The sequence below is a fragment of the Ranitomeya variabilis genome, chromosome 2 (genome assembly GCF_051348905.1).
Source record: "Ranitomeya variabilis isolate aRanVar5 chromosome 2, aRanVar5.hap1, whole genome shotgun sequence".
Lineage (NCBI taxonomy): Eukaryota > Metazoa > Chordata > Amphibia > Anura > Dendrobatidae > Ranitomeya > Ranitomeya variabilis.
The window spans coordinates 187942811-187957440 of record NC_135233.1 but is presented as its reverse complement, the minus strand read 5'-3'; the positions used below and the strand labels follow the sequence as shown (position 1 = coordinate 187957440).

The window sequence follows — 14630 nt, the reverse complement described above, 5'->3', positions numbered from 1 at the left end:
GCCGCACAACGGTGGCAGCAGATGCAGTTTTCCAACGCACCCGCTGCCCCATTGTGATGTGCGGGGAGGTGGAGTTCCGGCCGCGCATGCGTGATCGGAAAAGACTGTAAGGACGCACAAAAAAAGTTACATGTAACGTTTTTTTTGTGCCGACGGTCTGATGCAACCGTCGTACGACGGTTGCGACGTGTGGCAATGCGTTGCACTGCGTCGCTAATGCAAGTCTATGGAGAAAAAACGCATCCTGGAAGCACTTTTGCAGGATGCGTTTTTTCTACAAAACAACGCATAGCGACGTGCAGTGCATGGCGCTAGTGTGAAAGAGGCCTTAGCTGTGGGTGAAATGCTGCAGATCGGGAGGGGGGAAGAGTGTGGGTGGAGACTGCGTGTCTGTGTGTGCGGGCCTGCCGGGGTGTCTGTGCAGGCTTGTAGGGGGGGGGGTCTGTGCGGGCCTCTCAGGGGTCTTTGTGTGTGTGCAGGCATCGTCCGATGGGACTACAAGTCCCATCGGGCTCTGCCTGCTACACTGACAGTGATTGACACTTTAGCCATTGATGGGACAGTAGTAGGCCCATCATCCGGCTAATGTGTTGAATGTAAAAAAACAAACAAACACACACATACGTACTATATACATACATATGTACATACATACATACGTGCGTACAACATACGTGCGTGCGTGCATACTACATTCATACATTACATACAATACATACATATAACATAGAGTACATACTCACCATCACTTGTCACTTTGATCCCCGAAGCCTGTGTCACCTTTAAAAAATATTAAAATAAACAAACACTATACTCCCTGATCCGCAGATATCCAATAAAAACAAGTGTCCCACGACGATCTCGTGGAGCGCAGCAGCATCAGCTGATGAGCTGATGTGACCGATCTCCAGGGGCTCCAGGAATACAATGACGGGAGGGAGGTATCCTTCCGCACTGTATTCCCCCTGCCACTGTAAAAAATAGTCCCTAGTCTCACTTGTGGCACTGCTGTGTGAGAAAGTTCCCACGCAGCAATGGCATAAAGTGAGACCCTGAACTCAGGTAACCTCAGTGATGCACTGCAGGAGCCATTGTCTCCTGTCAGTGTGTCACTGGAGGTCCTATAGAGCAGTGACATCACCCGATGTCACTGTTCTATAGGGGAGATCGTCGTGGGACACTCGTTATTAATTGGACTACGGTGGACAGGTAGTATACGGTTTATTATGTTACGTTTTTTGCAGGCGCTGAAGTATGGTAAGTATGGTGAAATTAAGAATAATAAAATACTTTTTTCTGACTGTCTTTATTTTGTTTTTAACTCTTTCACTACTCTAGGATTAATAATGGATAAGCGTCTTATTGACGCCTTATTAACCGGGCTTAATGTCACCTTATTATCCCATATCCCACCGCTACTCGGGAGTGGGAAGAGAGGGGCCATTTCTGGGGCGGCTGCGGACTGGTATTTGTAGCTGGGGGGGTTTGGGCAATATCCATGGCCCCTCTCTAGGCTATGAATATCAGCCTTAGGGGACCCCAAGCCATTTTTTTTTGGGGTCCCCCTATTTTAATAGCCAGTAAAGGCTACGCAGACAGCTGCGGGCTGATATTCATAGCAGGCTACAAATATTGGCCGTCGGCTTTTCCCCTCTGGCGCAGAAAATTGCGCGGGAGCCCACGCTTTTTTTTTCTTTTTTTTTTAAATCGCTCATTAAGAAACATCGGCCTTTCTATTAGATGTATCTATCCATATATCTGGCTGCTTGTACACATCAGGTTTTTGCCATCAACGATCCGGCAAGTTTTGAAAAAATCTGATGTTTTTTTTTTCCACCGTATCCTTTGTTTCTCATAGAGTTGTATTCGTGCCGGATTACGCCTGATGGCCACACGTTTCATCCGTTTTTTTGCTGGATCCTTCAGAAAAGCTGTTTCTGGTGGATGGAGAAAAAGTACAGAAGAACGGTTTTTCTGTCCGGCGAAAAATGTTTGAAACTGAGATGTGAAATGATGAATCCGGCCTCCGAATCCGTTTTTTCATGCATTTTTTCCATTGAAATCATGCACATCTTTCATTCCCTCTCTCTAAAAAAAAAAAACAAAACGGATCAGTTGCATCAGTTTTTCACTATTTGCAACGGATCCGTTCTTTCAAAAATTCGCCGGATCCTGCCTGATGGATAGATGTAGATGGATATATGGATAGTTAGGCTACTTTCACACAGTTTGTTTCCATCAGGCAGGATCCGGTGAATTTGTGGAAAAACGGATCCGTTGCAAATAGTGAAAAACTGATGCAAGTGATACCTTTTTAGAGAGAGAGAACGGAAAATGTGCATGATTTAAATGGTAAAAATTCATGAAAAACCGGATTCATCATTTCACAAAAAAAAAAAACGGTCCGTTTTTTCCAAACTCGCCGGATTGTGCCTGACGGCAAAAACCCGATGTGTGAAAGTAGCCTAACTATCCATATATCTATCTACATCTATCTATCTCATTCCTTCTGTCTATGTATCTGTCGATCTATCTGTGTGTAATGGAGTGTGGGTTGGACAAATGTTAAATGGAAGGTTGGACAAGACATGACATCACAAATACTTGTTTCTTTTTTTTTTTTTTGTTCAATAATACATCTATATTTAGCTTTCAAAAACGCATACAAAACCGCATCAAAAAACGCCTCAAAGCCGCTCAAAAACTGCATCAAAAACGCACCTGCGTTTTCTGCCAAGACCTGCAGATTTAGTGCAGGCAAATCTGCAACGTGTGCACAGACCCTAGGGGTCTGTGCACACGCTGCGGATCCGCAGCAGTTTTCCATGAGTGTACAGTACCATGTAAACCTATGGAAAACAGAATCCGCAGTGCACATGCTGCGGGAAAAAACGCGTGGAAAAGCAGCGATTTATATTCCGCAGCATGTCAATCCTTTGTGCAGATTCCACAGCGGTTTACACCTGCTTCTCAATAGGAATCCACAGGTGTAAAACCGCAGGTGGAATTGTCATGATATGTACTTTTGCCCTGACCTGTATTTGAATAGTATGCCATTTGAAGTATATAACTGTTCTCTGGTTTCTATTAGCTGTAATATATGTATTTTCTTGTGCTTTGAGTTAATCTGTAACAAAATGTCTCCTTCCCCCAATACTTGCAGCCCTAAGCTATAATGTAATTAAGCTTTGTCAACATCACTAGGAAGGAATAGCCATTCTTCCTCACAGCAGGTGGCTAGTCAAATGTACATACTACGGAGTCGACTAGTCTGGAATCTTCTGTTGGACCCAGCCATTGAATAGAAGGTGTGACCCCGTACCCCCCTTCATGGGCGGATCCCAGGAGCTCAGACAATCCATTCTTATTTTGAGATCAGATGTGAGTTGATGCTGGAAGGAGAAGGAGTGGGGATTCTTAGCTGAGGCACATCTGTGACTGTGGAAGCGAACGGGGCGAGACTTGAGCTGAGGACATATCTCGTCGTTCGAGGGATTGTTTTGTGATCGCTTGGACTCGTGTGGACTATTGTTTTGTTAGCTGGCACAAGGATTATCGGGAGGTGCCCCCGAACCGGTTCCGTTGGACTAATTGTGGACTCTGTAGATCTACCTGCATGTGTTGTTCCAGCGTTCTTGATAATAAATCTGCGGAATCATCCCTTGGCCTGTTGTCCCTTCTTGCTCTGCCGTACACCCCGTCACAAACTGGTGGCAAGCAGCGGGATCAGAGCAGAAGGAATGGAGGACAATGGCCCAACATCGGGAACCAGCACCGCAGAGTACAAGAACTGGACTTTGGGGAGCCTACAATCAAAGGCCCGTGAAGCAGGAGTCCGTTTTAAAGGACTCTCCAAGGAGCAGCTAATTGAGGCTTTGGAAGGAGTTCGCCTGCAAGATGACGCTGAGGAAGGATCCTCGCAGCAAATGGAGGAAAGACTGCAGCCGGAGGTAAATACCCCAAAGAGTCAGTGGGTTGTGTGGTACGAGGAGGAGTTGGCATTGCTGGGAGAGGAGGCCACAATAGACGATAAGAGAGAGGCCATTCACAGAGCTCAGGAGATGGCATTGCTGGAGAGGCAGATCGCTTTGGAAGCAGCTAGAAGCTCCAGACAGACTATAACCCCAGCACCCACCATGAGGGAACTCCCCAGAGTGTCCCGCAAAGACTTCAAGCCGTTTAATGAGGCTGCAGGCGACATTGAGAGCTTCTTCCAGGACTTTGAGCATCAGTGTCGATTAATGGAAGTCCCGGACAGGGAGCGAGTCCGACATCTGGTGGGGCTCTTAGAGGGTGGAGCTGCCGCAGCCTATAGAGCCATGGGCCCTCGAGAGAACTGGGAGTATGCGGAGATTAAACTGACTATTCTAGAACATTATGCTGTGACGCCAGACACTTACAGGACTCAGTTCCGTACTTTAGCCTGCAATGAGGAAGTGTCTTTCAAGATGTATGCCCACAGACTCAAACAAATATGTAATCGCTGGCTGGAAGCAGAGGAGGCCTTAACCTGGGAGACCTTTCTCCAGGTTATCCTAAAAGAGCAGTTTTACTTCAAGTGCCCTGCTGAGATCCGGGAATGGGTGCGTGAGAGGAGACCAGCCACTGTGGAGGAAGCTGCATCTCTCGCTGATGAGGTTCTCACCATCAAGCCTCAGTGGAGGGTTCTGTTAGAGGATCGAGAGAGGCCTACCAGCCCCACAACCCCGGTGGCCCCCAGTTCTTCTGTCCCCATTGTTCCCCGTTCCTCTAAGCCACCACCTCATGCCGATACCCGTGTAAATGTCCGTCCAGTTGCTTCTACTGCGTTTTCTGGAATACGACGAGGAGAGGAAGTAGCAGAGCGCAGGTGTTATGGTTGTGGGCATCCGGGGCATCTGCAGGCCTCATGCCCAGCCAGCTCATGGAGGAGTCGTCCTCAATCCCCTACAGCACCTTCAGGTGGGGGCCGGCCTCCAGGTTCCCTTACCCCTCACGCAAGAGGACGCCTTGGATGGAGTGAGACCCAGCACAGATGCTATCGATGTGGGCAGCCGGGGCATCTGCAAGCCTCCTGCCCAGCTGTTCAAATGAGGATTGATCCTATACCCAGTCGTATTATTAATTATGTACAGCCAAGTGCCATGGAGGAAGACGTGTCACCACTACGTGAGGACTGGCCTAGTGCCTCACCCACCCATGTTGCACCACTAGGAGTTTATGGTGTGCGACCTGCAGCTACGATGATGTCTGCTCATCGAGGTAAGCACTTGCAGGAGGTCGTGCTGGATGGACAGAGACTTATTGGATTTTGTGACTCGGGGGCTTTCCTCACACTGGCTGATCCCCGAGTGGTTCGGCCTGAGGCAATCCATAGAGGACCTGGGATTGTTATTGAACTGGCTGGTGGACATTGGAGGACTATTCCCACAGCCACTGTGGATCTGAACTTTGGTTTTGGGGTCAGGCGATGTGTGGTTGGGGTGATGGGAGGTCTGCCTGCAGATGTTCTCCTGGGCAATGATGTGGGAGAGCTACGATGCCAATTCGTGGCTGCATGAAGCCACCTGTACGTTACGCTCTGCCTGTGTGTACTTAACCAGCGACCTGTAGAGGTCCCTGGTACGTGCACAAATTGGGAGGGGAAGGGATTGTCATGATATGTACTTTTGCCCTGACCTGTATTTGAATAGTATGCCATTTGAAGTATATAACTGTTCTCTGGTTTCTATTAGCTGTAATATATGTATTTTCTTGTGCTTTGAGTTAATCTGTAACAAAATGTCTCCTTCCCCCAATACTTGCAGCCCTAAGCTATAATGTAATTAAGCTTTGTCAACATCACTAGGAAGGAATAGCCATTCTTCCTCACAGCAGGTGGCTAGTCAAATGTACATACTACGGAGTCGACTAGTCTGGAATCTTCTGTTGGACCCAGCCATTGAATAGAAGGTGTGACCCCGTACCCCCCTTCATGGGCGGATCCCAGGAGCTCAGACAATCCATTCTTATTTTGAGATCAGATGTGAGTTGATGCTGGAAGGAGAAGGAGTGGGGATTCTTAAGGCCCCGTCTCACATAGCGAGATCGCTGCTGAGTCACAAGTTTTGTGACGCAACAGCGACCTCAGTAGCGATCTCGCTATGTGTGACTCGTACCAGCGATCAGGCCCCTGCTGTGAGATCGCTGGTCGTGTCGGAATGGCCTGGACCTTTTTTTGGTCGTTGAGGTCCCGCTGACATCGCTGAATCGGTGTGTGTGACACCGATCCAGCGATGTCTTCACTGGTAACCAGGGTAAACATCGGGTTACTAAGCGCAGGGCCGCGCTTAGTAACCCGATGTTTACCCTGGTTACCAAAAAAAACAAACAGTACATACTCGCCTTTCGGTGTCCAGGTCCCTCGCCGTCTGCTTCCTGCTCTGACTGAGTGCGGCCGTACAGTGAGAGCAGAGCACAGCACCGCTGACGTCACTGCTGCGCTCTGCTCTCAGTGTACGGCGGCACTGTCAGAGCAGGAAGCAGACGGCAAGGGACCTGGACACCGAAAGGCGAGTATGTACTGTTTGTTTTTTTTGGTAACCAGGGTAAACATCGGGTTACTAAGCGCGGCCCTGCGCTTAGTAACCCGATGTTTACCCTGGTTACCCGGGTGCTGCAGGGGGACTTCGGCATTGTTGAAGACCGTTTCAACGATGCCGAAGTCGTTCCCCTGATCGTTGGTCGCTGGGGAGAGCGGTCTGTGTGACAGCTCCCCAGCGACCACACAACGACTTACCAACGATCACGGCCAGGTCGTATCGCTGGTCGTGATCGTTGGTGAATCGCTATGTGAGACGGGGCCTTTAGCTGAGGCAAGACCCCACGTACATCTGTGACTGTGGAAGCGAACGGGGCGAGACTTAAGCTGAGGACATATCTCGTCGTTCGAGGGATTGTTTTGTGATCGCTTGGACTCGTGTGGACTATTGTTTTGTTAGCTGGCACAAGGATTATCGGGAGGTGCCCCCGAACCGGTTCCTTTGGACTAATTGTGGACTCTGTAGATCTACCTGCATGTGTTGTTCCAGCGTTCTTGATAATAAATCTGCGGAATCATCCCTTGGCCTGTTGTCCCTTCTTGCTCTGCCGTACACCCCGTCACAGAATCCGCCCAAAATCTGCAAAGAAAACGCAGTAATTCCGCAGGTAATCTGCAGTGGAGTTTACCTGCGGATTTACCAAAACAGGTGCGGAAAAATCTGCAGAGATTCAATCTACGTGTGCACACAGCCTTAAGGCTGCGGCAGCCCAAAACATGTGTCATGTGACCTGCCGGGAATAGCGGAGCCAACAGTGTGGGCAGCGCTGTGGGAAGTGGCGGGCACTGCTTCTGCTTTACATTGGTACTGATGTGATTCAGCAGGGGGTGTTTGAGAGTGGAGTGAGCGGAGCGTGAAGCGACTGTGGTGCGGGGCCGACTGCGTAGCGCCGTGCTGCCTAAATTCAAAATAGTTTTTAAAAATCTCTTCTATAAAAGTTCATCTCTCATTTTCCATGTCCAAAAATACATTTAAATAATGATCACATTTGGGTTTTCTGTATCCAAAACAAGTCCAGCGAAAATCTAAAATTCTTTCTACTGTATGTTGAGCTAAAAGGACACGTCTTTCACCATTATTTCTCAATGTGGTGGTGAGGATGGCGCTGTCTGGGAGAATCCTTCAGTGTGGTGGTGAGGATGGCGCTGTCCGGGAGGGTCCTTCAGTGTGGTGGTGAGGATGGCGCTGTCGGGAGGGTTCTTCAGTGTGGTGGTGAGGATGGCGCTGTCGGGAGGGTCCTTTAGTGTGGTGGTGAGGATGGCACTGTCCTGAGGGTCCTTCAGTGTGGTGGTGAGGATGGCGCAGCTGGGAGGGTCCTTCAGTGTGGTGGTGGACACACAGGTATATACTATATACAGGAGGAGATGACATACAGAGGTATACTATATACAGGAGGACATGACGCACAGGTATATACTATATACAGGAGGAGATGACATACAGAGGTATACTATATACAGGAGGACATGACGCACAGGTATATACTATATACAGGGGAGATGACACACAGGTATATACTATATATAGGAGATGACATACAGGTATATACCATATATAGGAGGAGATGACATACAGGTATATACTATATAAAAGAGGAGATGACACATAGATCTACAGAGGAGATGACTTACAGCAGGTATATACTGTATGCAGGGGAGATGACTTACAGCAGGTATATACTGTATACAGGGGAGATTACTTACAGCAGGTATATACTATATACAGGGGAGATGACATACAGGTATATACTATATACAGGAGGAGATGACACATAGGTACAGTCATGGCCAAAAGTATTCACACCCCTGCAATTCTGTCAGATAATACTCAGTTTCTTCCTGAAAATGATTGCAAACACAAATTCTTTGGTATTATTATCTTCATTTAATTTGTCTTAAATGAAAAACCACAAAAGAGAATGAAGCAAAAAGCAAAACATTGATCATTTCACACAAAACTCCAAAAATGGGCCAGACAAAAGTATTGGCACCCTCAGCCTAATACTTGGTTGCACAACCTTTAGCCAAAATAACTGCGACCAACCGCTTCCGGTAACCATCAATGAGTTTCTTACAATGCTCTGCTGGAATTTTAGACCATTCTTCTTTGGCAAACTGCTCCAGGTCCCTGATATTTGAAGGGTGCCTTCTCCAAACTGCCATTTTTAGATCTCTCCACAGGTGTTCTATGGGATTCAGGTCTGGACTCATTGCTGGCCACCTTAGAAGTCTCTAGTGCTTTCTCTCAAACCATTTTCTAGTGCTTTTTGAAGTGTGTTTTGGGTGATTGTCCAGCTGGAAGACCCATAACCTCTGAGGGAGACCAGCTTTCTCACACTGGGCCCTACATTATGCTGCAAAATTTGTTGGTAGTCTTCAGACTTCATAATGCCATGCACACGGCCAAGCAGTCCAGTGCCAGAGGCAGCAAAGCAACCCCAAAACATCAGGGAACCTCCGCCATGTTTGACTGTAGGGACCGTGTTCTTTTCTTTGAATGCCTCTTTTTTTTCTCCTGTAAACTCTATGTTGATGCCTTTGCCCAAAAAGCTCTTACTTTTGTCTCATCTGACCAGAGAACATTCTTCCAAAACGTTTTAGGCTTTTTCAGGTAAGTTTTGGCAAACTCTAGCCTGGCTTTTTTATGTCTCAGGGTCAGAAGTGGGGTCTTCTTTGGTCTCCTACCATACAGTCCCTTTTCATTCAGACGCCGACGGATAGTAAGGGTTGACACTGTTGTACCCTCGGACTGCAGGGCAGCTTGAACTTGTTTGGATGTTAAATAACATAGTTTGCGCAAAAACCTTATAAAAAGACCTAACAAATTTATTACAAAGTCCATACACATTTAAAATAAACCTATCACCACAGTTGTAAAAGCCGCATGATGACAAATAAGAGAATGTAAAAATCCAAGTTCATTAACTTTATATGAAGTCCGCCACGTTAGTTCTATCCAAGACAGCTACATATGAATATAGACAATAAGGCAATAATGATTACCTCTGAAGAAAAGTCCTGGAGTCTGTGCTGAGTTCACACTATGAAGTCACTCTCGATGAAGTGTAGCAGCCAAAAAATCGAATGAAAAAATATATATACTGACAGGAGCGCGGTCCCGGCCGGTGACCCACGCTCCCCAAAGCCTGCTACCCGCCGGTGCACAAGCGTGCAGAAGCCTGTGTTTGAAGTCCGCGGTGAAGAGAAAAGCCGACAGGGCTTCTGTGACATAATAGTCACGTGACCCGGCGAGGGTACGAGGCGTGATGAGGACCAAATTCCAATGCGTTTCGGAGAACACGGTCTCCTTCGTCAGGGATATTTGCAGCAAATACCTGTATTTAGGATTACTTTGCGCCAACCCCTTGTTTTCTCTTTTGTTTGGATGTTAGTCGAGGTTCTTTATCCAACATCCGCACAATCTTGCGTTGAAGTCTCTTGTCAATTTTTCTTTTCCGTCCACATCTAGGGAGGTTAGCCACAGTGCCATGGGCTTTAAACTTCTTGATGACACGGTATACACAGGAACATTCAGGTCTTTGGAGATGGACTTGTAGCCTTGAGATTGCTCATGCTTCCTCACAATTTGGTTTCTCAAGTCCTCAGACAGTTCTTTGGTCTTCTTTCTTTTCTCCATGCTCAATGTGGTACACACAAGGACACAGGACAGAGGTTGAGTCAACTTTAATCCATGTCAACTGGCTGCAAGTGTGATTTAGTTATTGCCAACACCTGTTAGGTGGCACAGGTAAGTTACAGGTGCTGTTAATTACACAAATTAGAGAAGCATCACATGATTTTTTGAACAGTGCCAATACTTTTGTCCACCCCCTTTTTTATGTTTGGTGTGGAATTATATCCAATTTGGCTTTAGAACAATTCTTTTTGTGTTTTTTTCATTTAAGACAAATTAAATGAATATAATAATACCAAAGAATTTGTGTTTGCAATCATTTTCAGGAAGAAACTGAGTAGTAACTGACAGAATTGCAGGGGTGTGAATACTTTTGGCCATGACTGTATATACAATATACAGGAGGAGATGACGTACGGCAGGTATATACTATTTACAGGGGAGATGACATACAGGTATATACAGGAGGTGACATACAGGTGTATACTATATATAAGGGAGATGACAAACATGTATATACTGAGGTGAAAATGAGAGGCGTGAGGTGAAAATAGTGGAGTGATCGGAAAATGACAGATGTGAGGTCGAGATGACAAGTGTTATAAGAGATGACAGATTTTTTTCTGTGAGTTAACCCTTTATTTTAATAGCTAGAGCCCCCAAATTTTGCACACAGACACTACTAACAGTAGTGCGGAATATGTAAAAAAAAAAAAAAAAAAGGATATGAAATGGTTTACTGTATGTAATCATGTCTCATATCCTGTTGGGTTTGGGAAGGAGATGGCAAAAGCCAGCAATTGAATTACTGGCTTTTCTGCTATCTAGCGCGGTATTAAATAAATATATATATATATATATATATGTGTGTGTGTTTTTACGAAAATTAGAGGCCATTCTATGTCCATTTTGCAAGCCGGCGAGAGAATCTCGCCATACGGATGATACACGGATAATTTTTAGAGAAAAAAATCGCATCAACGCATTGAATACGGATCAATGTTCTGGAAATTTTCTGCGTATCTCGGCCATCAAAAACGGACCGTATTTTTATACTTTGTGTGAGACTCCGGCCTTAAGAGGAGACTTTGTGCAGCAGGCCTTCATGGTAAAATAGCTGCTAGGAAACCACTGCTAAGGACAGGCAACAAGCAGAAGAGACTTGTTTGGGCTAAAGAGCACAAGGAATGGACATTAGACCAGTGGAAATCTGTGCTTTGGTCTGAGGAGTCCAAATTTGAGATCTTTGGTTCCAACCACCGTGTCTTTGTGCGACGCAGAAAAGGTGAACGGATGGACTCTACATGTCTGGTTCCCACAGTGAAGCATGGAGGAGGAGGTGTGATGGTGTGGGGGTGCTTTGCTGATGACACTGTGGAGGATTTATTAAAAATTGAAGGCATACTGAACCAGCATGGCTACCACAGCATCTTGCAGCGGCATGCTATTCCATCTGGTTTGCGTTTAGTTGGACCATCATTTATTTTTCAACAGGACAATGACCCCAAACACACCTCCAGGGTGTGCAAGGGATATTTGACCAAGAAGGAGAGTGATGGGGTGCTACGCCAGATGACCTGGCCTCCACAGTCACCAGACCTGAACCCAATTGAGATGGTTTGGGGTGAGCTGGACCGCAGAGTGAAGACAAAAGGGCCAACAAGTGCTAAGCATCTCTGTGAACTCCTTCAAGATTGTTGGAAGACCATTCCCGGTGACTACTTCTTGAAGCTCATCAAGAGAATGCCAAGAGTGTGCAAAGCAGTCATCAAAGCAAAAGGTGGCTACCTTGAAGAACCTAGAATATAAGACATATTTTCAGTTTCACACTTTTTTGTTAAGTATATAATTCCACATGTGTTAATTCATAGTTTTGATGCCTTCAGTGTGAAATTACAATTTTCATAGTCATGAAAATACAGAAAAATCTTTAAATGAGGTGTGTCCAAACTTTTGCTCTGTACTGTGTATATATTTTAATTTTTTAAACAATTTTATTATTTTTTTTTAAACTTTTGCCATGCTTCAATAGTCTCCATGTTAGGCTACTTTCACACTAGCGTCGTGCACTGCACGTCGCTATGCGACGTTGCAGCGCACCGACGCATAGTGTGGAAGCGCCGCACAACGGGGGCAGCGGATGCTGTTTTTCAACGCATCCACTGCCCCATTGTGAGGTGCGGGGGCGGAGTTCTGGCCGCGCATGCGCGGTCGGAAATGCTGCAGACGCACCAAAAAACGTTACATGTAACGTTTTTTGGTGGCGACGGTCCGACGCAACCGTCGCACGACTGTTGCGATGTGTGGCAATGCGTCGTTAATAAGTCTATGGAGAACAAACACATCCTGCAAGCACTTTTGCAGGATGCGTTTTTTTCTCCAAAACGACGCATAGCAACGTGCAGCGCACGACGCTAGTGTAAAAGTAGCCTTTGACTAGAAGCTGCCATCACCCGATCAGCTCTGCTATATACAGGCAATGATCACCGGGGTCAGCAGTGAGCAGATTTCCGACGCGATGGGCGGATTTCTGGCGCTATTGCCGGGAGCGCCTGTTAAATGCCTGCTGTCATCGTTTGACAGCGGCATTTAAGGGGTTAATGCGTGCTGGTGGATCGCGATTCACTCGCGACTGTTCTGGGCACGTGTCAGTTGTTTTGAACAGCTGACATGTGCCAGGAAAGATGTTGGCTCACCGCCAGAGCCCTCATGAAAGGGAGGGAAGTGTCCTCCACAGTACTAGTACGGCTGAGGTTGTGAAGGGATTAATTCTTTTATTTGATGGTATACATTAATTAAAAAATAAATCAGTCTGAAAATGGCACCTCCGCAGGAGCAGCTATCGTTGATCCGGGCCTCGTAAACTGGCGACACAATCCCCAACATTTTGGGTTTTTTTTTTTCGTTGCTAAATTAGTAAACACTGTACCTGTTTAACATCACTGTAATCATACTGATGAGCAGAGTCGTGTCTCCAGGTTATTTTTACCACAAAAGTTTCACAATAAAAACAATATCCGCATTGCTGGGTTTTTGTTTTTTTTCTTATTTTTCAGTACATCATGAGAAAATGAATGGAGACATCCAAAAGTACTACTTGTCCTGAAACCCCCCCCCCCCCCCAGACCCGATGTGTCTGTGTGGACAGAAAAATAAGAGTTGTGGGACAAGGAAGGATGTGCGGAAAAAGCAGAAATTGTCTGTGTTAAGGGTTTAAAGAAGCACTCCATGTTTGGTTTATTTTCTAATGAATATGTGCATGTAGTGTGTGTATTAGTATATTCTCCGGCCTCCGCTCTGATGTCACGGCAGTCGCGGCCAGCTGGCTAGTCTGTTACAAGGTTCTGACGCTCCACAGGCTTCCACTGTAGAAGCCACGTCTGACACACACACACACACACTACATGCATATATACACACATTGCTATATAATGTGGCAGTGCTTCTTTACCAGAGCCCCTAGGTGCTAAAATGCAAACCACCAAAACGTAACCCAATTTTTGAAACCACTTTTAAAGGGAATCTGTCAGTAGGATTGTCCCTTCTAAGCAGTCTGTGCATGTAGGTCATAGGAACCTGAAGAACATGACACCTTAAGATCTGATGCCTTATTTCAGAGAAATCCACATTTGTCTGATATGTAAATGTTAAGATCTCTGGGCTGGACATAGATCTCCCTGAGAATCTGCCTCCAGAGATTACATAAAAAGGGGCGTTACCAGTGAACAAGTAATTAACGCAATACAGTAAAACAGACCGAGCACGTCTAGTCGCCACGTGACGACATGTACGCAAATCACATACTTGTGGTCAGGTGACTGCCGCACAGAAGAATCTGGCCCGTGTGATGTGTATACACCTAATATCCCTATCAGACCATGAATATACTGAGGCATATAGAAAGAGATTCTAGCAATCAGTAGAATTAAAATAGAACTTATTCAAGTCAAAAAAGCTAAAACACACACAAATTCAAATAGTTTATAAAAAGACAAGGCAAAACCTCCAACAAAAGGAGAAACTGGCATCAATAAAAAAGTATGATGGTATAGATCCAGGGATATGCAGTATGTGAAATATTAATGACACGTGAGGTTACTTACGTTTTCTTTCCAAAAATGTCAAAATCTGCATAGAAGTATTCAAAATGCAAGTGCAATATCTGATCAGGTGAAAAGAGCAGCAATCATCTGAAAAAAAACAAGACAAACGCCTCCTAGTATTAGCTCGACACCTGGATGCTACACAGTAAAGAAGAGAAACACAGAAAGTCGCCTATCTGAGAAGGGTAATTCTATCCATGATGGCAATACTAAAGTGCAGGCGCAATCTTACGCCCTTAGGACACTGTCCCGTTAAATAGCTTAAAACCAATGTAAACATAAGATCTTATAAATGGCGACATATCAGTAGTCACATATGATGAAAGGGACCACC

General features: G+C 45.8%; 1 protein-coding gene across 1 annotated transcript in view; it reads left to right on the top strand.

The window, feature by feature from the left end:
• The window catches only part of ERCC6L (ERCC excision repair 6 like, spindle assembly checkpoint helicase), a 36597-nt gene that overhangs the window by 12926 nt on the left and 9041 nt on the right, over positions 1 to 14630 (top strand). The window lies entirely within an intron of this gene.